We start from the raw sequence: 27,239 nt of genomic DNA on the forward strand, positions 1-27,239 counted from the left end.
CTTTGAATTTGTACATCTCCCCAGGCACATAATGATTAGTTATATACTATGTTGCAAACATGCAGTAACTGAAATCCCACTATCAGTGTGGTTCGCTGCAAGACTTTTACTAACACTAGTGGAATTAGCATCCCTGTGCCTCTGGTTATAAGCACGACATATTTTGCAGGTGGCATTAATGTCTTCGTTTGCACAGAAGCACACACAAAAGTTTTCAGAAGTAAATGGGTGAGAAATTAAAACAAAAGCTGAATTACAGAAATTTCAGTATGCTACATACCACTAGAGCTGAATAGATAAAAAACTATTTCGTAACTGGAAGCAATTCTAAGCTGCAAAAATGCTGTATTACAGTTTCCCTTTATTTTATACTCAAAAAATTGCGGATCAGAGATACTACCAAAAGTCCAGAAGGCTGTTAGCATGGAACTCAATGACACCCTAGTAATCAAAGACCAAATCCACATTTCCTGAGGAGGACATCATCCCAGGGTCCACTATTCTTTTAAATATTTCTATTTGTAGCAAAATTTGGCAATTTGGTGGCAATGATATCAGCTCATGAAGGCTGACTCCTGATTTTTCATTGCTGGGAGTGCCAGTGTTGTGGATGGGCCCTATGTTTTAAGTACAGAAAGCAGTACATAGAAGCAGTAGGACAAAAATGCCAGGAAGCGTTGGTGAGGGGAGACTTCCATGAACCAGAGCTGTAAGCACTTCCTTGCAGGGAACAACACACCTCTATATTCTGAAGAAATCACCTGACCTTGGAAAGATACTGCAAAGCACACATTGCTACGTAGAGCTGTTCTCACAGCCAATACCTGTACATGTCTCCTGTACATCGGCTAGCACTCTTTCTGCACCCAAATGCCAACCAGAAAATTGCAATTTATGTCCAAAACAATTATCCTGCTAACCTCCTAAGGAAAAACCAAAACATCCATTAGTAATAAAATATGACCTGGTAAAATAAAATACCTCAAGAAAGAAGATTAACACCATTCTTTAAAGTTCAATCTGACACTTCAACCTAACTAGTAATGGACTCTTCAACTTAACTAGTAATGCTCACCAGAGAGGTGAACGGTGACCTGACAAGGTCTTTACATTTATCTGTTTTTCAGTGGCACTGACTAGATGATCAATGTTGATCATTCTTTACATTTCTTGTATTAACAAAGTAATTGCAGTTTGATGTCGCCAAAGAACATTCTTCACCTTAATTCAGCACAATTAACCTGGAACATTGTATTGCTGAAGTGTTAACGTCATGTCTGAGGTAAAATGCCTACAATATTGTATTGGGTTGGTGTGGAAGGATTTTGGTAGCTGTGGGGCTACAGAGGTGTCTTCTGTGGGAAGCTTCCCTAATATCTGTCAGAGTCAATGCCAGCCATCTACAAGAACAATCCACTGCTGGCCAAGGCAAAGCTCAGCAGCAACAGTGGTAGGTAGCATTCTGGGATAAAAGATTTAGGAAGGGGAAAAAAAGTTACTGCACTGATGCAATTGCAGCCAGAGAAGAGGAGAGTGAGAATATGTGAGAGAAACAGCTCTGCAGACAAGGACAGTAAATAAGGGGAGGAAAGGGGTGCTGCAGATGCAAATTTCCCTGCAATCCGTGATGAAGACCACAGTGAGGCAGGCTGTCTCCCTGCAATCTGCAGAGATTCATAGTGAAGCAGATATCCACCTGCAGCCCTTGCAGCTATGCCAGAGCATGTGAATGCCCAAAGGAGGCTGTGACCCTGTCGGAAATCCACAGTAGAGCAGGTTTGTGGCAGAACTTGTGGGGGACCCATGGTGAAGGAGCCTTATTCCTTGAAGGATTTGATTTCACTCTGTGGAAAAGACCCATACTGGAGCAGTTTGTGAAGAGCTGCACCCATGGGAAGGACTCACTGCAGAAGTTCAGAGAGGACTGTTTCCCATGGGAAGGACCGCATGCCAGAGCAGGAAAAAAGTGTGAGGAGTCTTCTCCTAAGGAGGAAAGAGCAGCAGAAACAATGCGTGATGAACTCACTGCAACCTCCAGTCCCCATCCCCCAGCACTGCTGGGGTGGAGAAGGCAGAAAAATCAGGATTGAAGTTAAGCCTGGGAAGAAGGTGGGAGGGGAGGGAGGAGGAAGGGGCTGGGAAAGTATCATGTTTGTCATTACTCTATTCTGATTTAATTTTTTTACTAAAGTCAAGTCTGTTTTGCCATAATGGTAACTGGTGAGTGATCTCTCCCTGTCCTTATCTTGAACAACGAACCTTTTGTTATATTTTCTCTCTCCTGCCCAGCTGAGCAGGGAAGTGACAGAGGTGCTTTGGTGGCACTTGATGTCCATCCAGGATCAACTTCCCACAAACATAAAACCACACTTAAAAATAAATGCGCCAAAAATTCTTCTATATTAAGATTTTTGTCAGTAAAACACTACAGAATTCTCCCCACACAGAATAAATCCCTAGCTATTACAATAAAATTAGCAGGCAATGTTTTAATGTGCCACGCATTGCCCTCTGCTACTTTTCTATTGCAGCTGATCCTGTAACTTTCAAAAGCAATGGAAGAAAATGTCCTACAAAACTTCATTTTCCACTCTTGTAAAGGTGGAGCTCATGGCATGGACTAAAACCGTTTCAGTTAATTTTTAAATTATAGTGAACTACCTGTCATTGTAGAAAGAAACAGAGCTGTAGACCATTTTGGAAATTGTAAGCATCTTACTAAACAAATAGCACTGAGCAAAAGAGTTGGACACGTGATATGTTCCAAAATTCCTTGAAAAATCTCTGGTAAAATCACAGTTTGTCATGGTTTGATGAATTATGACCAAGATATGCCCAAGGGGGTTGGAATCGCATTTTTCCTGTTAATGTTTTCTAACAATTTACTGTGTTAAGGCTATTATGGAATGCCTGCTACAATAAGACCATTTCAGCCCTGGCCCTCCAAACTCATACATGGGAACATTAATAAATGGATACAAGACCACAGGCTGAACTAAACATCAAACACTTGAAGATTAAGTATATTTGTAGAAAACACTTGCCAACTTTTTTGGATAGAAAATCAAATTTATTGAACTGACCTTATATGAATATGAAAAGAAATTTAATACAAAATATAAACATGGACGTATGAAATGCAATAAAATGTGTGGTGTGTATGTGGATGTCCATGTATGTATCCTAGGTTTATAGGACAAGGAGAATTACAGTCAACACACATACACTATTCCTCAGTAAACTATACTGTGCTTAGGCAGGTTACTAACATAATACACAGCTGCAGTTTTTGAAATGGCAACAATGTTCTGTTAAGTGCACCACAAAAGGAAAATTTTTAATTTACATTCTTGTCATAAAGCCTGCAATGGGCTACTAAAAAAAACAAACCAGCTCTCAATTTCTTCTGTTAACTCTGAAAAAAAAAATAGAAGAAGAAAATATTATTCTTCTATTTCTATTCTGGTCAAGGATACACACAAAATTGTCTTAGAAACAACTTTTCCTTCCAAAAAGTGAATGTGATTGCTCAATATCTCATTTAAAGAACATTTCAAATGTGATTAATCCAATGAACTGCTTCATAGCCCAGGTTTTCTGAAGTCCATTACAGATTATACTTTTGCAGCACAGACATTGAAGTCTGTGAGTACTTATGATGCTAGTAATCACTAGCAGCACAGCCAGTGATATATTTATGTAAATAGTGTAGTTTGTGTTAGTAGACCAAAATAATTAATAACCAAACCTCAGATTTTTTTCTTTAGAAATGTCTGATGAAAACTTCTACAACATGAAAGCAAGCAAGCTGCACACGCCCTGAAGCAAACAATTACTTGTTTTACCACTGGTTTTTCTCAAAGCAGAGCAAATTAATAAATATTCAAAGGATAGTGTCTGTTCAACATTTCCTGATATGCAAAACCAAATGTTCAGTATAAAGAAAATTATTAGGTCATCCTATTCATACATTTCCATTGACAGAAGAATGATTAGCTGCCTTGTCCAGAAGTTGCATGCAGTGTTTCAATGATGTTGTGGATAGTTGTTTGCAACATTTAAACTACATCAATACATCAAAAGCACATCTTCTATGCTGTTTGCAGTGATATAAAGCCTCAACAATATCCGTTTCTGGTTGAAATGTATGGTAGTAGGAGAATATATTTTAAAAAAAACTGAATCTTGTTATGAGACAAGAACATCTCCCAGAATTAAGGTCTTTGGCACAACATCACATATTCCTTCTCATGGGAGCTAAAACAATAACTAAGGTTCAAAAGCTAAGAGAAAAAGCTCAAAAGCTAGGAAAAAATACCATGTCCTGTAAATCCCAAAGCAATCAAGGAATTGTTGATTTAATATTATCTATAGTAATATATTAAGTACAATATTACACATGTGCACTACTATACACTTAGAACGCATTTTGACCTCCATTTTTTTATATTCTTGCAACTCCTGTAGCTTTACATTCTTTAGATAGAAGATTTAATATTTCCTCAAAATTCTTTAGGGGAAGAAAAGCAATGGATTGTCTAATCTTTAGCACATGTGAATCAGCATAGGTCTACTGGCGTCAGCAGTGACCTTCTATTAAATTTATGGCTAAAGGTCTGTTCTAAAAACCTCTTCAACTAAATCCACACTCTTCATTTGAGAAACTGATATTTATTCTGGGGTATATCATAGCTATGTAAGAAAAAATGTGGAGGAATTGGGTTCACGTCTTGGTCTGAATGGGAAACAACAACAGGAGCAACCTCAAAATGTTACCAAAGGGGACAAATTGCTATATACCACACCATTTTTTTTCCTCACTCATTTCAAGCTAAGAGATTCCTAGAGGATAGATGCCACTCTGCAATAAAAGGAAGGTAAAATAATTTTACTCACCCAAACCCACCAGCTTTCATAGGGCTTTGGTTGCACAGTAGAGGTGGAAATCTCTCATACTTCCCCAGCTGAGAATTTTAATTGTGTAATGCCTTAGGTGACATAGTACACCCTGATCTTTAGCACAGATGATACAGTAACAGAAATACCCTATGTGTTCCAGCACAGTCCTTCTAGTCACATGAGTTCACACACATGGATACAGAATGTAGTGCAGGTTGGAAACACTGGGGCCATTAAGCTACAGAAAGTTTTCAGGAGATCTTAAGGTGGTTGAAAGAAATTACTGCATTCTCTTTCCACCAAGTTGTTCTGCAAATTCCTTCCCCATAGTTAAGTAAGAGGAACTGTGAATGCTACTTAAATTCATAATCATTGCCACCACTTAGGCAATGACATTATAAGTTCACAAGGAAGAACACCATGGTCTGCTTTCTTATCAAAAAGAACATCTAAAATAAAGGTAAGAAATGTCCCAGGAACTGCTACAGGTATGAGGGTGTGAATTCACCCACCACACAGGACTTAGCTTAAACTACCTATAAGATGTATTTTTTATGAACTAAAGCTCTTTGTATTTAGAATCTCATTACACGACATGCAGCATTAACCTCTCACTGTCCTGTTCTCTGGTACTCATATGTGAACATTAAAAAAGTCTATTAAAGATTTTTTACTCCTTTAAAAAAACAAACACACTTTCTCAGTTATATTCTTCAGATTTGCAGAAAATATAAGAAGATTTTGGTGACTGCAAAAAGCCCCCAACTGTTTAACATCGAAGAGTTCCTTCTAATTTATGCCTGCTTCTCAGTACACTGAACTCTCTAAGATCAATGATGTATTTAAAAATCAAGATTTTAATTAGGTCATTAAAGGGGAAATTAGCTGTGAAACCCGGAACATGAAGAATAAGGAACAAATTATATCTGTGCTCTGAAGGTTATCTGTTTTAAACCTCTGACAAAAACCTTTGTCAATGGTGTAGGAAACATTCAGCTCAGGCTCCCTGGAACCAGGAATAATAAAATGAGAACCAGCAGGACTACTCCTCCATTTGGAAGCAGAATCCTCACACAGGCCCTCACCAGATCTTGAGGCCTGCTCTGAGAGGAGTAGGACATTTCCTGTCCAACTGGCGTTGCTGGGGAGATACAGAAAACTGAATTGTGTCACAGGAGAAGCAACCTGTTTCCAGTTGACATCACTGAGCGGGGACTTTTCTGGATTTGGGTAGGTCTGGTCCCTGCTGCATGTGAAGGGCACATGGACAGTTCCTGAGAACTAGATGAAATAGGGTCTTTAGTAAGTCTCAAGACCAGCCTGCTTGACGTGACACACCCAACTTCAGCTTCTGTATTTTATTCATAGGGGATTTAAAAAAGTAGTTTGCCTTCCTGTTTCCTCCATGTAGATCATGAACCAGCTGCAACACCCTTGTCCTTCCAACTGTTCATCCTTGTCCATCCTGCTATCCTACTGCAGTTCTCTAACAGGCTTCAAAGGGTTAAGTTTCTCCCACTTACAGTACTAAGGAGTGTAGTAAATACTTTGCTAGTCCTCTCCTTAAAGCTTGTTAGGCTTTACCAAATGGCAGCATTAACCCAAATAACCCAAAATGGTTAGGGCAATGCATAAAATAACGCATGATTAAAAAATCTAACCCTGACACAAGAGAACACAAAATGAAAACTGCAAAATCAACTGAGAAGTGAAAGAAGTACAGAATTGCATGTGAGGGTTACCAAGTTGTGGTTGTTCTGCCCCTAAGATGCTCAAAATTTTGGTATCCCAACCCAACCTGTGCAGTGACTTACCATCCCTACCTTACTCACAATGAGATGCTAAATCTTAATCTCTATTCTTTGCAAATAAAGACAAATACTAAGAAAGTGACAGTTTTGCACTTCATCTCTTTTGAGGACTTTCTAAGCTTTTATTTACCAGGGGCATGCCCACACATATTTTATTCCTTGAGAAAGTGTTACTTAGCAGAAACATACCACAATAAACCCTGGTGATCTCAAATATTTTCATCTATGCATTTACACCCTTTAAGAATGTTATCCTTTAAAGGCTTTTTAAAGACCTGAGACAAAACCAATCATTATCCACAGCCATGTAATCTTGCCTCATATGTTTTTGATAACCACACTGTGGCAAAACTTCATTACTTCAAGCTAAGAAATTAAGAGCAGTAAAAGGCTGCAATGTAATTTGCAGCCTGCATTGTTGCTGTACAACAGCCAGAAGACCCAGTATCAAATTTAAGCTCACTCTGCTGAGGGAAATGTTGTCTTTCTGAGCTACCACTACACAGTGCCTTTGTTCCTTAGAGTCCCAGTTCCCTTCAGCCCTGAGATACGTGTGGTGTTTGATTTGTACACCTCCTCTGTATTCAAGGCGATCCTGATCCTGGGAAAGGCCATGCTGAGTAGCCTCATGAAATGAGTGGAAAATGCTTTTTTACTACCCAGCTATGCCTTTGCTCTGGCAACATATACACACATATATGCACTCACACTTGGGCACAGGAAAAGGATCCAGGACTACTTACGAGATTGGTTGGACCACTTAGTAGTTTAATTGATATACTCAAAGTAATCATCCTGCAGATAATCTTCAGAACATCCCAAAAGGGAATAGGAAAAAGCAACTAAAATGAGCAATTGCTTCTGAATAACTGTATCAGTACCCCAAAAAGGCCTCTCAAGTAAAAGGTTCTCAATGTCACTCAAAAAATAGCTTAGTAGCTTTTAAGATAGCATGGAAAGAGAAAACAATAGCTTAATTACATCCCTTTGAGACGTTCTTCATCAATGACATAAAAAGTTTCACGGTTTATCTCAAAAAAATTATAATAAATTGTACATTTCCTGTCAGCTGGCAAGCAGGTCAGTTTTACTGTAGTAACTAGAGTAGGACTTTTTGAAAGAGTTACTGGTATGCATCTGCAGTCTCCCCCTTTTTCTTCTACTTAAATATCTACTTTAAAACTTCACTGAATACCAGCTTGTCCTATTCTTACAAAATTGCTCATCTTGAACTATTTTACTGGGAAATTCACATTATAAATTCCATGCTATTGTGGACTATACATACTGTTTATCCTAAATGTGTGCAGCATTTTGAGGCCTTTTGTGGATATAGAACTTGCATATAAAATAACTGTAGTGACCAGGTCATCACTCTGACCATAGTGGTGCCAAAAGTACATCCTTTGAAAAAACAGCATCTCTTGGTCATCAGACTTGAAGCACGTCACTGCCTTAAGTTATATAACTTCATCAGTTACAAATAAATAAATGGAATTTGAAAGACTTTGCCCACTTTGCCCAAGAAGTGTAGCAGGCTTCAGGAAATTACCGTATTTTTTTACATTTTTCTCATGTAAACATGTATCTCAGCCTTCATCTGTTATTTTAAAAAGAGAATTAGTGTTCCAGATGTTGTTAACAGTATGCAGATGCTAATGTCCCTTTATCTCTCTTGCTGGTTTTATAACAGCTAACAAGACAATAAGCTCTTCTTTGAAAACAAGATGAAAAATAATCTTTGCTAAAAATGTTCCATTTTTTCCAGAGTTTTCAGTACCAAAGAGATAATTCATGACAGCAACAGAGCAAACCTCAACTCCTCCCTATGACTGCTAAACACATTATAAAATACTTCCTAAATTACTTGCAATTGCAAGCCTACACATATGCATCCGCTCCAGTCCCACAAAGCCACCCAGCCCCATACCCACCATTGGATCCCGCCCTGTATCTTCTGGGTGACACATTGTTGCGGAGACAAGGACCACGCTGACCCTCTCAGAAATCACCAGCAGTCCAGCTGGGACAGGCAGCTAGGAGACACCACCTTCCCAGCAATCCTGTGGCAGCACTGACTGCGTCTGCAACTGCGAGACAGTCACAAAGAAACACAACAGGAAAATGTCCCCTACAATTGCAGGAAAACTCGCTCCACCTAACTGCCTCCGCCAGGATCCCTGCTCCCAAAGCCAGCCCTTCGTGCTGTGCCCACAACAAAACACCTCCTCTGCCTCCCAAGGGCCAACCCTGGTAGGGTGAGAAGGTAGGAAGAAATGGATCTTCTAGCAGAGCATCCCAGGAACCCACCCAATGGCTATGGTGGGATAGCACTGACTTGTAGCCTGGGTGAGGGTGAGCTTGGCCATGGGGGCAGTGACCCAGCCCTGTAACAGGAGGTTGACTTGGACTGGCCAGAAGGCAGCTGACTCCAGAATGACAGAACTGTGCATAATAGATTTGTGGTAAATAATTACCTCACTTGTTTTTTACTGTTTTCTCCAAATATTACTCAAAAATGTAACAGTGCAAAGTCCAGCAGGGGTTTGCCAGAAGTGTGAGAGAGCATAACACCTGAGGGTAAGACTTCTATTTCTACAAACAGCATGGAGACCACACTTTCTGCAACTGATCAGGTGAAACACAAGATGAAACACAAGAGGATAGCAGTTGCTTAATTTTTTTTTAATTTTAGTTAAACTTGCATGTAAGCAGCAAACAGCAACAGAACACTGCAAATGCTTTAGCAAGGTGTTTGAGAGGAATCCTGACTAAAGTCACACCAGACATTTGGTCTTCAACAAAGGTGTCAGAAGAATCACACAAAGTGGAAACAGCAGGAAAGAATTGCTTCCTTGTGTTCTCTGTTTTTCATGTTGCGGTGCCCTCTTTTATACAGTGGTAACACAACAAAGTGAAACAAAACATACCTCAGATGTTTGAGCATAAGGTTGCAAATCCACATTTGCCTTTGGTTTTTCTTCCATGGAAGAATCTGCACTTTGTTCTTTTCAAAGTAATAAACAACTATTGTGATTATTTAATTTCCTATTCTTTTCATTTCTTTGAAACAATAGACCAAAGCCCTCATGCACATTCTTCATAAAGTTTTTAAAGATTTATGCTGACAATGTCTGTTATCTTGTATGTGGAACAGCAGCTTCTAACAGGTGAACTGAGCATGCAAAAAGTAAGATATGTGCAGAGGGATTATGATTATTGGAGCCCTTTTCTATGATATTAAATGTCCATAGATAATCTAAAGACAAGTCAAGTTATAAGCCTAGTAGAGGCCATAGCACAAGTCCTAGCTGGAAAAATTTTAGATTCCTCAGCTCATATCTTGCCCTTGATCTTTAATTTAATAGCATCATGCAGTTTCTTAGGACTGTCCCTCCAGCCATGCTGGCTTGTACTCATCCAGACACATTCGGGATCAACGAGTCCAAATGATTCTCTGATTCTGTGTTTAACTGAGGCTAATGTTTGTCCACATTATAGTTAGCATGAGTTTTTCATGCCCTTTACTTGCAGACAACCAGTCACAGTCTGAAATAGTTTAAATACAAAAAAAAAAAAATTTGTTCATTCAAATATTCTTTTTAATTGATCACAAAAGTGATGCAAAAGAATTCCAATAACCTTAATTCTACTGGTATATCTGCCTTGATTTCTGCATGTGCTTCTTCAGTTTGAAGGTAATATTGCATGTGTTACAACAGGCAACACTGGATGGAGCTTTCAAAACTTAGAGCTGAGTATGTCTTATGTGATGGTTTGTCAGCAAAGGCTTCAGTGACCTTTTCACTGCTTACACACATATATGCACATATACACACATATGCATATATATAATTTGTGCAATAATTAAAAGTTCAAACCCATGACCTCAAAAAATTTTATTTGTGCCAGCTTGTTTGAGTTATCATTCAAGAACATCAGCTGAAGAATGCATCTGACAAATATCCTCTACCTCACTAAACTCCTTTCTTCCATTTCTGAACTCATGTGTGAAGTATAAAATAGATACATTCAAGCCTTCCTGCCCTGCAATACCTACTGAAATTCATGAAAGCTCCAATAGAGAGGTCTTTGGATATGGAGTTAGATTCTCATCTAGCAGAAGGACTGAGATATGACTGAATATAATGAAATTATTACAGTTTAACAAGAACTCAGAGCTAAATCAGCTGTGCATTTGCATACTTAGGATACCCACCAAGAGCTCTGGTAAATGTCACTAAGGAAACAAAAGACGTTTTGGCTACCAGTAGCTACTTTCTGCTGAAAGTTACCGCCTTCACCACAGAATGAGTAGATTAAGTGCTGAACCACAGCTCAGGTGTTTCTTTGCACGGTACAAACTACACGAAATCGTTGCTTAAGGTCTATATGGCTGCAGTAAGTTACTAGCTATTGACTTTATTTCCCTGCTGTAAGAGTAATTTCTTAAACTATGTCCAAAAGATTCAGTTGATTTTTATTGGCAATATCTCTAGCTCAAACAGGCTGTGAAGAAATTCAGTCTAAGACTGTGAGCTAATATATTACTAGAGAAATAAGTTACTGTATCTAAATTTATTCTAGTTTAAGGCTCAGATATTTAATGAATATCCATCTGCTGAGCCACTGTAAAACTATTCTTTAATTATGTGTGAGTTTTAAAATGAAGTATTTCTGATGTCAGTCTCCAGAACATATTTATTTGCTGTGTAGTTGCTGTTTCTGCTGAATTCAGGGTCAGCTCTGCATAATAAGAGTTTGGTCAGTGCAATCCTGTTGTTTAAGGGAGTGTCAAGTATCATTCTTCTTATTCTGCACCCCTCACAGCTGTGCTGTATAGTAACAAAGTGTTGTTCTGCTTACAATGCTCCTCGAAATCAAGAAATAGAGCGCCATAGCAGCTGAAGCAGATCAACAATAGGAGAGGAACAAGCAGGTGCCCAATTAGGTTACAAGAATGTTTCCACGAAACATTCAAAGTCCTAGAAAAAGATAATACCAGGACTGAGGGGGAGAAGCAACTTAATTGGGGCACAAAACCACAGTCCAGCGTCGCTCCTGAAATTCACTGACCCACTAGCATCCAGTAGAGCCTTTTGTTGGGTTCAGTTCTGTCGCCAATAATTCAGGCATAAATATCTTGGTAAAAACAGCTGGGCTTGAAAATTGGTCCACGTGTTATCTAAGAACGCTGGTAAATAAGACTTTTTTCTTGTTGGTTTTCGAAATCCTAATATGCAGTTTCCAAAATCTCATTTTCACTGCTTTGCCATCTGCCCACAAAACAGAATTCTCTATGTCACTCATTCAATGTGCAGAGCAGAAACACAGGAATACAATATTTCTTTTAAATTTCATTGCTTGTAGAATTTTATTTTATCATATTTTGATGGATGGGGGCCATGCATTTTTAGATAGATAGGTGCTGCTGCCAGGCACATAGTCTAAAACAATCAGTCCACAGTCTATGGAAAGCAGGTGTCACAGTGTAGTATAATGAGATCATAGTGGGACTGTAATATTAACGAACGGAACATATCTGCTAATATGTCTGCAGTTTGTAGGTTTCTCACAGACAAGCACAGTCACACAAATTACTTATTCTAGATGGCTAATCATAGGATTTTATGATGAAGAAAACCAACAACATTAAATCTGGTTAAAAATAGTATCTCTCCACTCTTGCCAGATGGTCAGTCAGCACAGAGGGGCTGATCCAAATTTGTGACACATTTTTGCTGAACGTGGCCAAAGTTAGAGCAGCCTCTTTGCTGTCTGAGCAGCACATCAGAGATGCAGAGTTTTTTGCAGCTGCTCTGGGAAAATACCTTCAGTACATTTCTGATTAGTCACATCCTCTGCTCAATCCAAGTAAAACAAGTGGAGAAAACACAGATGCTCCTGCCTTTTAGTCAGCATGTACACCTTGCAAATATCTTTGAACAATAAGAAGACAAATGGAAGGAAAAGGCAGACTGGCTTTTTGGAAAAAATTAGGAAATGTCACATCAGCAAAAGCAACACATGATGCAATATGAGCAGCTTCCTAATATGAACTTCTTTCATATGAAAGCTGAACACTAATTCTCCCTCAAATAGTTGTTTAATATTAATTGCTCTTTGACCTATAAGCTCCCTCTCTTGTCTCATTGATAGAACTCTTAAGACAATGATGGGTGACTGTATGCAGGTATGCCATTTCCCCTCTAATGCTTCATTTGCATTTTACAACATCGTTTAAGTATCATTTGAATTTGGCCCAATAAGCCATACTATAAACGACCCAGCATTAAGGCTCTTTGGAGAAAGGCAAACTGTAATTTCAACAGCAGCATGTGATTCTAAAATACTTTATGCCTTGCTGGAGAAGAAACGTGTAGTTCTTAATTCATATTTGATGAATAGATTATGAGTTGCTCTATCATATATCATATTTCCCCCATCCAGACAAAAAAGTATCTTTCTAAACCTCAAAATAAGCCACTAACAAAAAATCCCCATGTTTACAATGTACAGCAGCTGCTTGTAAACTTGGGATTTGGTGAGGTGAGGAAAGGGAAAAAAAGTTACTCTCTGCCCATTTCACTACTGTACAGAAGTTTTAACATTCCCTGCCATCAATGAAGCCTTTGCTCAGTGCTGCATTTTGGGTTTTGGATAGAGGAAAAGATTAACTACTTTGTTCTAAATTGTTAGAATTACAATACAGCACCAAATTCTAATCTGGCCCCTTGAAGGATATTGAGAAAATGATCAGAGCAGGGTATGAAAACATCAGCAGGACCCAACTATTAAAATAAAGTTTGAAGAATATCAGTGTGCAAGGATACGCTTAAAAACAGCGTAAATAAGATAAAACTAACCCAGCCAGAAGCACAGGAACTTGATCTTTTTTATGTCTTCTCCTGCAGCGTATCCTAAAGGATTGTTTACCCTTTCAAACTCATCACAAGGAAAAGGTTTTGGACTGAAAAGATAAGAAAATTGTTTTCTTTTCCTTTGTTGTTAACTGCTTTTTACCAGTATAATGCCAAAACAAACTTGAGCTGACACTCAGTAAACATGAAGCCTGAAGTTTTTAAAGATCTCTTCTGAAGACAGTCTCTGCTATAGTACATGAAAAAGCAATCAATCCTAAATGGTTCAGAGGACACTAAGATTTAAAATCTAGGAAGCCTCAAAACTTCAAAAGGTTTAGAGATAAGTCTTAATTTTGAGGATCCTGGCTATATCTAAGTCCCCCACTGCTTTATATTTTAAAAAAATATTTTTTTTTACCATAAAAGGCAGATTAGTCTCTTTGGTGGAGATGCTTTACAAAGAGGATGTCTGATTATGCTTTACCTCCATGTGATCTGATTCAGAAAACTGGAATGCAAATATCACTTTAAAAATCTTAAGAGACACAGCCTGTATCTTGTCATGTTTTTATACAATGGCCACATGGAACTGTATTAGAGAAGGTGTTTCAATTTAATTTAAATTTATTTTCTTAAGCATTGAAATATAACCCTTTGTCTCACAGGAAGATTATGTGGTTTTCATGAGTAATAGTATCAACTGACACTTCCAGTAATTAAACGTGTATTTTAGCCTCATGCTCAGCTCTCAGTTTTGCTGAAGGCAACAGTGATGTTTCAGTGCAAAAAAGCTGAAAACCAAGTTTCCCAAAGAGCTCTGTAAGCACTGTTTCAATGCTCAGTCAGGAATATTGGCATGTCCAAATGTCTTGATAAGTAACAAATTGTCTTTAGTCTTTGCTTTTAAGCCACCATTCTTGCTGAAAGTTATGAAAGTTTGAGTCACAAAGAATAGAGAATTAGGACAAAGTTTCTTTTAAAAAATTACATTTTACTAAAATTCCTGAAAAGATACAGAAAAATTATCAAGATCAGTAAATATGAAACACCCTTATTAAACTTGGTATTAAGACATAATATGTTATCTTTACTGGCTCAGACACTGTATGTACAACAAGTACAACTACATTTCTTTTCGCCATATATACTTCCTGCAGGTTATTCTTTGTCTTACAGAAATTGATGTACTCCCAAGCAACTACACGATAATTTGGAAGTACATAGCTTGCTATATTACCAAACTATTACTTTAATTACAAACTTAGGACTGCATACCAGAATCCAGCATTTGCATATTAATAAAATGTTACAAATGATTCCCACAATCATATGACAAATTTCTGTCCTTCTCATTTGCATATACAAGCGTGAATTGCAGCTGAAACTTCAGTTCTGTTTCCAACTAAAGCCATAGTTCACAAGCTTTATTATAAAGGGAGTCTCTTCTTACTGCAAACAGTAATGAGGATTCCTCTGTAGACACTAAGAAACACCATCAAATACATGAATTTCTTGGGAATGCTAAATAAAGCTAAGTACATAGACAAATACTTGAAGGATTAGCACCAAAGCAAGTGTATGCTAATGAAATAATCTTTAGTCCTGAGGGTATGTCTTTTGTATCCAGTGGTATTCCTATATTCACTGTACCAGTATATTTTAAAAGGAATGAGGACCATTAGCAAATTGAACTGAACAGTCTTGAAATGTATTAGCAAAAGAAAGCTTTAATAAAGAACATTAAGTCATGAAAAACAAAGCAAAGCATCAGAGAACACAAATCCTTACTTATCAGCACAGGGCCTGTTAAGTGAATTAAGTGCCTTTTACATATGCAAAGACTGTAGGATAAAGACCCTCAATGTGCATGGAAACACACGTTATTTTTCTAAGAGTTTGGCAAGTGAAGAGACATGCCTGTATACAAATGCAACTGTGCAAAAAAAAAAAAAAAAAAAAGGATTATGAATATTCGGTGTCCTCAATGGAAAGAAAATTGCTTAAACATAAAAATCATATACTTAGTCTACTGTTATTTCAAAGACTGATTCCTGTAACCTCATATAAGATGAATTTAAACACAGACCTCCAGAGACTGCTAAAGAAAACATCTCCACAAAGGCAGACCTTGCTGATTACGATTGATTTATGTGTTGATTCATGTTTTTTTGATACTGCAAATAAATATAAATCACTGTAATCCGTTACATATTATTTTTGTATGCACTACTGACCTGTTCATCTGATTTCTCCTCCAATCAAAAACAAAAGAGAATTCATAAACCAATATGGATTGCAAAGAGCTTTCTTACAAAGTTCAAGTTTTAAATAATGAGTCACTAGAGCTAGGAGCACTTCTTAAATGTATAGCTCTAATTAATCTCATCAATCACTCTCCTTCTCTAAGTACTCATGATTTGTAAGAAATTAAATAAGCACTGATCTTAGACAACAGGGCAACCTTTTTTTTTCTATTTATTATTAAATCTCTAATTATCTGGCAACTTTCCTCTTGCATCATACTGTACTCTTTATTTTCTTGTCAGTGTCTTCATCAGGGTGGTGCACCTGCATCTAGGCAGAAAAAACACAGCTCATTGCCAAATTTCAGATTAAGAACTCATACAAGTATTCTCTCCCATCAGCCTGAAAGAAGAGCCTGTCACTCAAGTTGTAGGTTCCCCAGAGCCCCCACTGTTCTCAGTATCACTATCACTGCAGTCTATGCAAAGGAGTTTTCCCCAAAAGTAATGTTGGCAAATAGACAAAGAAAGGAACACAGTACAGTTTCCTTTCTGTTCTTCTTCAAAAGAATCTCCTGCTACTGAAACCTACCATAAAATACAACACAAATTACAACTAAAAGCATGATAGGAAATGGCACATTTGTCCTCAAGCAAGAGAAAAGGAAAGAGTTTAAATAACAACAATGTCCAGCAGGTAAACCAAAGAACAAAGTCTCCAGTAGTGACTCAAGGTAAAAAACTCCAGATGGTTACTAAGTAGTAGCAATATCTTCAGGGAGGAATTGTTATGAAATTTCCAGGTCTTCAGCATGAATTTTTTCAGCTTGAAAGAAATAACAAAGTCCTCTAAATGGCAGGGGTGTTAAACTTCAAGATTCTATTGATGAAAAGGCCATCACACAGTCAATTATATGTTTCAAAACTTAAAGATCATACAAGACTGACATTAACATACCACAGAGAATACCAGCTGAGAAAAACACATATTGCAGCTATTAAGTTTAATCTCCTTGAACCTCACATTTTTAATACAGACATACTGTTTCATAGGAAACAGAGACACTAGATTAACCAAATGCTCCTCTTCACAGTTGCCATGGAAAGACTATGTCCCATAGAAAATGGGTGAGTTAAAAGAAAACCAAGGAACAAGCCAATTACTGACTGAACCTCTCCCAGGAATATCCACTCTTGCTGGCAATAGGCAGCCAGACAGCCATCCACATGCCCATCTTACATCAGTTACTCCTTTGAGAGCCTTTTTATACTTTGGTTTTTTATAACATATCATTGCAATGAGATCAGTTCTTAATTTTAAGCTTTGAACCTGCTGAACAAAAATTTCACAAAAAAACAAACCAAAAAAACAAGCAAACACAAAAAACCCCAACAGAAACCAAAAAGCAAAAAACAACGCTTAGTAGTGTTTTACCTAGTAAAGATTCACAGAATCAGATCTTGATTCTATGATTTTGATATTAATTGCAAATTCAGTTCTTCATTCCAGGTAACACTTATAGCTATTGTCAGTTTATGCTACCTAGCTCTCTTTAGATCAAATAGACAAAGCACAAGGCCCTTGAAAACATAAAGTTACGAGGCTGCAAAGAATGGGTTGCAAAGGTCGGGTTATTCTTTAGCCACGTTTGTTGATTTAGCTCAATTTTCAGTTGCCATTAGAGACAGCTGCTAGGGTCTGCAATTTTCCTCTCCACTTCTCAGTCCTGTATATATTATCGGCTAAGGAATGCAATAGCTTCTTTTCTTCTCTTTTTCTTTCCTACCTTCTTAATCTAATTAATGCCAACCAGAATAAATGTGCCTTTGTGAATTAGCCAGACGTAGTAGAGGCTGCTTTGGGTAGCTGCTCCAGGTGGTAGTTTGTGCCCCTCCATATTTCAGGAAGCAACCAAACAGGTTCAGCAACATCTGACATCTGAGCATGACTTGTGGGGGAAAAAAAAAAGAAAGAAAAAGACAGAAAAGACAGGCTAAACAACCCACCTTTGGATTGTTTTGCACTAACTTCTATGAATTTTTTTAAATTCAAGATCATGATGATTTTTGTTTGACAAAGAGAGAATAATTCAATTTTCTCCCTAGCAAACAAAAGAAATCTGCTCGAAACTTGAATAATGGCCATGGTGCACTTACTAAACAGCAGCCAGCCTTCAGAGACTTCTTTTCTGTAAAATCAATCTGGCTGGCAGAAAACTCAGCCTGACAGGAGACTTACTGTATTAGTCTTAAAACCACAGACTCTTATAAGTGGATATAAGGATATAAATGTCACATTTTCTCACTACCTTTGTTTTTTGCTGGATCAATCTAATATTATCTTCTGCTTGCATTTGTCCTAGATGAGAAAATCCCCCTAGCAGAACATGAACACTCATCATCCCCCTTCCGACCACAAGAAATGATGAAAAAGTATTGTATTAACCTGAGATGCTGGAGAAAAGAAGTAGCTACAGTATGCTAGAAAGAACACTTTGCTATTACTCGAAGTTACAGTAAATCAGTTACGTCCTGTGAGACTGACGTGTTAACAGCTCTGCTTCTGCACTGTGCTTTGCAGTTGTTTTCTACTCCTTCCAAGTTCCTCATCAGCACAGAGATCCACACCCAAAATAGTGTCAGCATCTACCATGGAGTCACACCTGGAATATAAATGTATGCTTTGATCCATTCACTCCATGATTATTAGATTTCTTGCAGCTTCTTTTCCCATTTCCAGTTAGGAAAAGATAACTTCAGTCATCTCTAATGCCACAGATGAGGTGAGCCAGATAGCATGGGGCTGACTATGTTGTCAATAAACCAATCTGAGAAAGGGCAAATAGGTAAGGGGCTGGCTAAATGGGGCAGGCAGATTTCCTGTGTCCAAGATCTGACAGATAAGTTCTTCTAGAAATGACTGAGAGCAAAAATTTATTTTTAGTCATTAAAAAGCTAGACAAAATTTTAGCCAGCTGATTTAAGTTTTGGTCTAGAAAACAAGGTGAAACAGGTACCCCAGGATGGAATAAATCTTCCTCTGGAGAGAGATGTCCAAAATAGATAGCATGAATGCCTCTTTGTAGGTAACCGTCCCTTCCACTACTAACTCAGAGAAAACCAGTACAGCCAGGATGTTCTGGGTTGCTGACCTTCACACAGCTAAACCAGTGCTCCTCTCTGGAAGAGAGAGGAGTGTGTAACTGCAGTGAACAGATAGTTCATATCCTGTTTATATGACTTCCTTTAAAGCCTGCTCAGGTTCCTGGATTGCCATCACGAAAGGATGACAAAACATTTCTTCAAGACTTTCACAAAGCCTAGAACTGCTAAGCCCAAGCAGAAATATGAAGAGCTTATTTCAGTGCACATTTCTGCTTTCCACTAACATTGTAAACACACTCAAAAGATTTTCAGATTCAGTGATGAGGGGAGACTATCTTAATGAAATAAAAATACCCACACAAGTCAGGAAAAAAACCCTTAAGTCTGTTTTCAGTGGCTTACTTTACCCAATTTTGAATGGCATCTAAAATACCCATTAAAGCTGCTCTCACTTCCAGGTCATAAGAACCCAGCCTTGAAAAACCCCTCACAGAAGCTGCTACTGGTTTTTTTTTTCTTGCCTTCCAACTCAATCAGCAACAATGCATATGTGAAAGGGCCACATACAGATACCTTATTTGTTAAAATATTGCTTTTATGGTATTTTCTGAAGTGCTTTTCTTTCCCAAACTGTGTGCAACTTTAGGAAATAAAGACTAGTATAAATCCCTCACAAGAAGTATGACAGAGCTCCTGTTCAGAAGACATAATCAAGATATTGAAAATGAGGTGGTAACAGCAGAGCTCGTCAGAGCTTCCATCTCATCTTGAAAAGTCTGTAATTCAGCAATGAAACATGATTCCTAAATCAGGGTGAAGACCAGATTCAGAAGTATTAGTCTGAGAATAAAGAATTAGTCTGTGTAATAAAGTTTTACAGTCCTAAATTTGTAGGATACCTTGCAGCTGTTGTGCAACCCATTTCTCAGGCAGTAACACCAAATGAAAAACAAAATAATAATTAGAAAAAAATAATAAAAAAAGCAGATCTGTTGAGAACAAAGCTGATAGGATTCATTTTTCTCATCTGTATTCCTAAATATAATTGTATACCATATTCAAATGATCTTCTTTTTTGCCAGTTTAGGCCTTCTACTTCACAAGACTAGAACTTTTCTCCTTTCCTTCAAAGAAATGAATCTGAGAGATAGAAGAAACTAATTTATGACATGTTGCTTTGTTATACTAAAAATACATGGTTCTTAAGGACTCCATTTGAAGCAAATTTATTGGACTAAAACCATCAGCAATATATTATAGAATCACAGAACTGTGCAGGTTGGAAAAGACCTCTAAAATCATCGACCATTAACCCAGCACTGCCAAGTCCACCAATAAACCATGACCCTAAGTGCTACATGTCTTTCAAATACCTCCATGGAATCAACCACTTCCATGGGGAGCCTGTTCCAGGGCTTGACAATCCTTTCCATGAAGAAATTTTTATCTAATATCCAATCTAAACCTCCCCTGGTGTAACCTGAAGCCATTTTCTCTTGTCCTATTGCTTGTTATTTGGGAAAAGAGACCAATCCCCATCTCACTACAACCCTCTTTCAGTAGCTGTAGAGAGTAATAAGCTCTTCCCCTCAGCCTCCTTTCCTCCAGGCTAAACACCCCCAGCTCCCTCAATTGCTCCTTCTAAGATTTGAGCACTAAACCATTCATCAGCTTCACTGCCAGGATGCCACTGGCTTTCTTGCCCACCTGGGCCCACCACTGGCTCATCTTCAGTGGCTGTTGACCATCACTCCCAGGTCCGTTTCTGACAGGGAGCTTTCCAACCACTCTTCCCCGATCCTGTAGCGATACATGGAGTTGTTGTGGTCAAAGTGCAGGACTCAGTATTTTACTGTCTTGTTGAACCTCATGCAACTGGCCTCAGCCCATTGATCCAGACTCTCCTGATCCCTCCACAGAACCTTCCTACCTTCCAGCAGTTCAGCACTTCTGTCCAACTTGGTATTGGTGTCATCTGCAAACTGACTGAGGGTGCTCCCAATGCCCTTGTCCAGATCACTGACAAAGATATCACAACTGTCCCCAATACTGAGCCCTGGGAAATACCACTGGTGATTAACCTCCAGCTGGATGTAACTCCATTCACCACCACTCTCTGGCCCAGCCACCCAGAAACTTTTTTCACCCAGAGAAGCATCCACGCCATGGGCAGCCAGGTTCTCCAGGAGAATACTGTGGGAAACAGTGTTAAATGCTTTATTAAAGTCCAGGCAGACAACATCCACAGCCTTTCCCTCATTCCCTAGACAGGTCACCTCGTCATAGAAGGAGATCAGATTAATCAAGCAGGACCTGCCTTTCCTAAACCCATGCTGGCTGGGCCAGATACCCCGGTTGTCCTGTATGTGCCATGTGATGGCACTAGAGATGATCTGCTCCACTGGCTGCCTCACTGACACGAAGGTCACACTGACATTATCCTCTCTGTTCAAGGAGCTGCCTGTACTAGACACTCAATGAGATACTCTCTGAAAAAGATGAGAAACCAAAATATTTTCCTCACACTAGCATGGATGAGATGTGTAAGAAAACCTGAGAGATTAAATATTTTAGCAACCATGCATGACCTCAAAAGGCAGCAGCACAGTCGTCAGTTACTTAAATGTTTAATGTTGAAATATGATTTAATGCTATCCTCAGTGAATCTCTTTTTCAGTTAAAGAGAACAAATATATTTTCTCCACATTGATCTTTTGAAGTCATCTAGGAGTAATTGATTACAAATAAATCTATAAATTAAGCAAGCAAACAATATAACAATATATATCAGAATTACAAAAATATATCAGAATTACCAGCAGGGGAGATGGGGAAAATTTTTTTTTCTCCATATTCACATTCAAGACTATCTTGTTCTGTCACCAGTGGTAATCTCTTTTGACATAAAGAACCTGCTTTAGAAATGGCACTCAGCATCTGAGAAGGCAGATTAAAAAATCCACCAAGTGGTTCACCAGGAGTCCTGCTATCACTGCTAAGGTTATTACTTCAGGATAAACCATGTCTCATTTATAAGCTCACTTTTTTTCCTCCCATTGCTGACTTTTGATTAAACAATCTTGTTTTCTCTTTAGAGTAGTGATAGTGGGGTAACTCTCCTGTGAGGAACTCAGATACCATGAGACTGGCTGAGTTTACTGAAGGAAGCTTTGTTCACTCTCTTCTCTCCTGGGGCAACCCAAGTTTTCCCCTCTCTTCCCCTCCTTCTTTTTGAAATTCAGCTGCTCGAACATCAGCCATACATTCATAAACCATCCTCTTCTCCACCCCCTTAACTCCACTCCCACAACCTGGCACATCAATATCCAGAAGCAATTGTCCGAATGGGTGATTTTTAATCACTATGATGACTGATAGCACAGGGATTAAGCTATGGTCCATTCCAGAAGTAGCTTTAAGGCACATTAGCCCCCTAAAGCGCTATGATTCTGCTTCTGCTATGTCTAGTCTGTATCTTGCTAAAACCTTTACTGATGGGTGCATTGCATAATTTTCAATCCATACTTGGTTACAGAAATGAAATTTACTGGCATGGTCTTTAAAAAAAATTACAACTGAACTTTCTTTTCAGAATGTAATAATGCAGGATGAGAAGGTTCCTTTTAATAAAGAAACTCTTTTTCGTTGCCTTTATGAGTTAAGGCAACATTTTCACTTATTCCTAGATCAACTTGTTGTAATTAATCAATTTATTATTGAAGATTTTTGTACTACCCTGTCATCTCCACTACAATTTTGGGATGACTCAGATGAAAATAGATGACTGAAGATGTTGATGAAAGTTAGCATCATCTTGATCTAGCACAGTTTCTGACTTGGTGGCCACATCAAACAATGTAATATCTAGCCAGATTCTGCTACACTTACATTTTTAATAAGCCAGTGCAAATCACTTTTACCACAGTGTAGTTCTTCCTACTAAGGATTTCTTTGCCAGCAATACCAAATACTTTGCCATTTGTAATGTGGAATAGTCTATCATCTCTGAGAATAAAGGCATTCCATCCAGTGGGGAGGGTTCGACTTTGAAAAATTACAGTAAACGTTTCTGTCGTTTAAAGCAAAGGAATTTGCTGGATTTTCTTAAAAGCCAAGTTTACACTCTATGCCTCTTTTACTCCAATTGTGACGGTGTGCCTCAAAATGAGCCCGTTATCGCCATGCTCAGTACTGTGTTAAGGGTCTGACGGTGATTTCATAAACAAGGAACTAAACTGTGACCATTGAGCTCTTTCAATTGTCACTTAAATCAGATTACAACCTAGGCTTTTCAAGGTGAATAGGAGACTGTAGACTAAACATTCAGCATCACTTACATTAAATCCCACAGAAGCAAAACTTTTTGAACTCTTTAGGAAGCAAAGAAAGTTAATACTTCATTTTATTATGCATTCATGCTGGGCTTTTATCACACATCCAGAGCATAAAGTGTCTTTAGCAGAGAAACTATGCTCCCTTCACCCCTTACATTATTGTAAATTATTTTGAAATGTTAAAAGTGCTACTACTCAAATAAAACATCTATTATTGAGATATACAGCTTTGTATTATAATTGTACTTGGGTCATGAAGTCATAAGAATTAGCATTTCCTTGAAAAGAAAGCATGAAAACATGATTCTGTGAGACATAGTCCTTGTCTTCCTGAGTGCTTTATTATAAGTCAAACTGAGCTTTGTAATTGTCTCTAGGTGGAAGGTGGGCTGAAACCTTTGCACGCTATCAAATTGCAGTAAAAGTGGTCTATAGCTATGAGCCACGTAAATAAATGCAAGGTATTATCAGCCTTTCTTTAGATGTTACCTCTTTCACTTGAGTGGAAAACTCAATATATTATGTGCATACAAGAAAAAAGCAACAAAAAACCAAAACACTTGCTGTGTGAGAGATCCTTGAAATGACTCAACTATACAGTGAAAAAATTCAAAATCAAGTGACTGACCACAATGCCTAGAATGATTTTCACTTCCTGAAGTCAATATAGTAAATTATATTATTCAAGTCTTATACCCAAGTAACAGGGAAAAGCATCTGAAAATATTATGAACAGAACTATTCATGCCTATATCACCGCTAATGGTCTGAACAGTAAAAATCAGAAACCTGAGCCCTCAATTAGCTAGAGATGTAAATTTTTCAGCCACATTCATGTAACACCCCTCTCCTAAAACAGTCAGACAGAAAAGCTCCATGTCACATCCCTTCATGTTGCATTGGGAACACGGATATCCTATCATCATATTTCAGATGAAGAGCAAAACAGAGTTTAAAATAATATATAGGAGAGAGAGGAGAATATAAACAATTCAAAGAATAACACTTCACCATCCACTTGAGATTCTCTGATAATTATCTTTCTTTACTTTGAGTCAGACCAGTACTCAAAAGGCGATAAGGGCTCTAAAAGATTTCTTCTGTCTAATTTGAAGACAAATATAACCTTGTTGTACCAGATGAAGTATACCAGATGAAGTCCTTGGGATGGATTGCTTGTTTGGTAAAGATCCCTAGTACATCAAGTAGTGCTTGATCTTATGACAAAACACTTTGAACACACAAATTTTTAAAGCATCCTCACATATATATATATATTTATTCTACTGCTTCATATTTTAAAGAATGAGGGCCACAGGCCTGCTTTTAACTTAAATATTTCAGAAGAAGATGTTTGCTTATATTGGAAAAAGGACATTTTAAAAATATGTAGTTTAGACAAGGGGGAAAGGGTGTCTTTTTATGGTCAGTGTTATCAAGTCTCCCTTCAGTTTCCCATCTGCCTTTCTCAGATGCCTGGGGAGTGGAAAGGAATTCTGTGATGATACAGAGAATCTGGAACAGGCTGACTTTTCTGGGATAACTGCTTTGTGAATTGGTTTGCACAGTGCTATTAGGGAGAATGGATCCAACTTCTTCCTATCACATTCCATGACAGCACAAGAACGATAGGCAAGAAACGGCCTCATCATTACTACCCTCACAGCCACAGAAGTCAGGAACAGTATTTGAAAAAATTACTTAAAGCTTTTTTTAATTACATTTTACATAAAATAAATTGAGAAATCTTTCCATGTGCTCCCTGGACTTAAATTCATTCAAATTTCTGCACTGCCACAAGGGCTCAATTCTTCTGTGTTAAAGTTGAGCTTGCAAAAGCCACCTACTGAGTGACAGGAGTGAGTGTTAGGCCCACTGACGGTGGAAGTCATCATGCCTACACCTTTACCAGGTTGAAAACTACATGTCCATAGGTCAAATTCACATTAAATCTCTCCAATCTACAGCCTGGGGCTACTGCACAGCCTATGTTGTGCAGCACTCTGTTGTCCAAGCTGCTGTTCCCTTGGCCAAGGAAAGATAACGAAACCTGGAAGGAGACAAAGAGAATTCTCTCACATTTTGCCAGTCTGGTGTTTGACCACACTATTCTCTCACCACCCTCTTTGAAGATACTTCTGTGTCTGTCAACTGGACACACCACTACAGACATAAATCTGACCTAAGGATTATTGGTGGGTTTTACCTGATGTATTTTAAGTTAGAAGCAAGTCTGACAGTTAAAGCAAGGTTGGATTTCCAACTGGGGAGCTGCGGACAAGTTGTCTGACACAAGCCACAGTCTTCCTTACAGAAGAAAATATGGACATAGAGACCTTATCTGAGCTCTCAAATTGGGATCTTTGATTTTCTGACGCAGTAGCCTAAACATATCTTGGAATGGTTTTGGTTACGATATTGATTTATAAAACAGATGGGAAAATCGATGGTAAATTTAATTTTTTCCCTCTCTTATTATTATTCTGTTACGTCTTATATTTTCAAAAGGGTATATGACAGTACATGTTTTTATATATCCAGTTTGTGTCCAATTTTTTTGAGGAATACATATTCAGTACTCTTTAAAAAACAAATCCACTTAACACATTTCTAGTGACCCTTGAAAATATAGGGTGTTCTTTCTGCCCATCATCTTGAGTAAGCAAAAATGAAGCTGCAGTCAAAGTCAAAAAAATGCATTCACAAATACCCGTGTGCCTTGACATTTCCAGTGCTCAGTATGCTACCATCTCCTTCCTGAATGAAAATTCTCTCCCTTTCTTCCCCAAAATACTCAGTTAAAAATCAGAATTTGATGGATGCAATTCTTCCAAATTATAGTCCAATTCTGTGAATCCTTTGATTTTCTTCCTTACCAGAGCTGCACTACAGGGTCCATGTTTTATTGCACTATAAATTTGTTTAAATTCTAAAAACCAAGACCTTAATGGAACATAAAATGATTGCGTCACTGTAGATAGCTCTTTGCTGCCAGCCACTCCCTGGAGTCTTTGCCATGCATGGCTCATTACACAGGTAATAGTTCCAGTTTGCTTGTGCCTTAGTCCCAGCTTCTAAGTGCTATTCCTTCATGGATCATAACATCTGCCTTTTTATTCCCAGACTTTAAAACATCAGACTGCTAAACATATTTTAGTATTTCTTGGAATTATGGGCATTTAATCACTACATTCAAACAGCCAAGCAGACCAGATGATATATGACAGCTGGTTGAACAAGGAACACTTGTTCATCTTCTTCTCAGTGTTATGAATGAAGGAAAAACATAAGGTGTCATTTTGGAGGCTATAAAGAAAACAGTATTCAAGCATAACTTCAAAAAGAGTTTTAGCCGTTGAAACCCAACAGCTCAGGGCAACAAAAATTTCCCATGGATTTAAAATTCATAGATCTGGCAAACCTTTTGTAGAGCCAAGGGGTAAAGTTCATGCATTTCATAGCTTCACTAACTCCAAGAAACAACAGTGCCTTTATGTACTTCTGAGCTTTCCTAAAGAAGAGATCCTTCCACGGATAGAAGAGGTAAGAAATAATGCAACACAGATAAAATACTCCCATACTTCTGAGCAGTATAACATGCATATGGCTTGGTTAGCAGATATTCTGCAACTTTGGTTGAATTGCAATGTTTGAACATTAAAGGGCTGTCTCCCACCTTGAAGAAACATTAGCTACCTTTTGCAGGAAAGAGGTAGCTCTGCTCGAAATGGATGCCTGGGAAGACAAAGAGAAGTCTGAATAATCAGACCCAACAGGGGTCTGGCAGCAAAGCCCAGAGAGGAAGTTAAAAGAATTAGCACTATAACACTGTTTAGCATTAGTACTCCTCTCACCCAGTCTGGCCCAAACCCATATTCCTCCTACTAAGCTTGCCCTTCATCATTTTTACCGTGCTCAGAATGCCCAAGTTCACTCATGTATAACTTAACCTCCTCACTTGAGGGACAGTCACACCATTGTGCC

At 38.2% G+C, this 27,239-nt stretch overlaps 1 protein-coding gene across 5 annotated transcripts in view; it reads right to left on the bottom strand.

The window, feature by feature from the left end:
• The window catches only part of MID1 (midline 1), a 250,279-nt gene that overhangs the window by 103,594 nt on the left and 119,446 nt on the right, over positions 1–27,239 (bottom strand). For 3 of the 5 annotated variants that reach the window (XM_050331815.1, XM_050331811.1, XM_050331816.1), the window contains exon 1: positions 8,645–8,778. The exons of the other annotated variants lie outside the window; for them this stretch is intronic. The gene's annotated coding sequence lies outside the window, so the exon portion shown is untranslated. Of the gene's footprint in view, positions 1–8,644; positions 8,779–27,239 lie in introns of those variants that run through there. 5 annotated transcript variants of the gene reach the window in all.

The sequence above is a fragment of the Myiozetetes cayanensis genome, unplaced genomic scaffold (assembly GCF_022539395.1).
Source record: "Myiozetetes cayanensis isolate MyiCay16 unplaced genomic scaffold, myiCay2020 scf5-8, whole genome shotgun sequence".
Taxonomy (NCBI): Eukaryota; Metazoa; Chordata; class Aves; order Passeriformes; family Tyrannidae; genus Myiozetetes; species Myiozetetes cayanensis.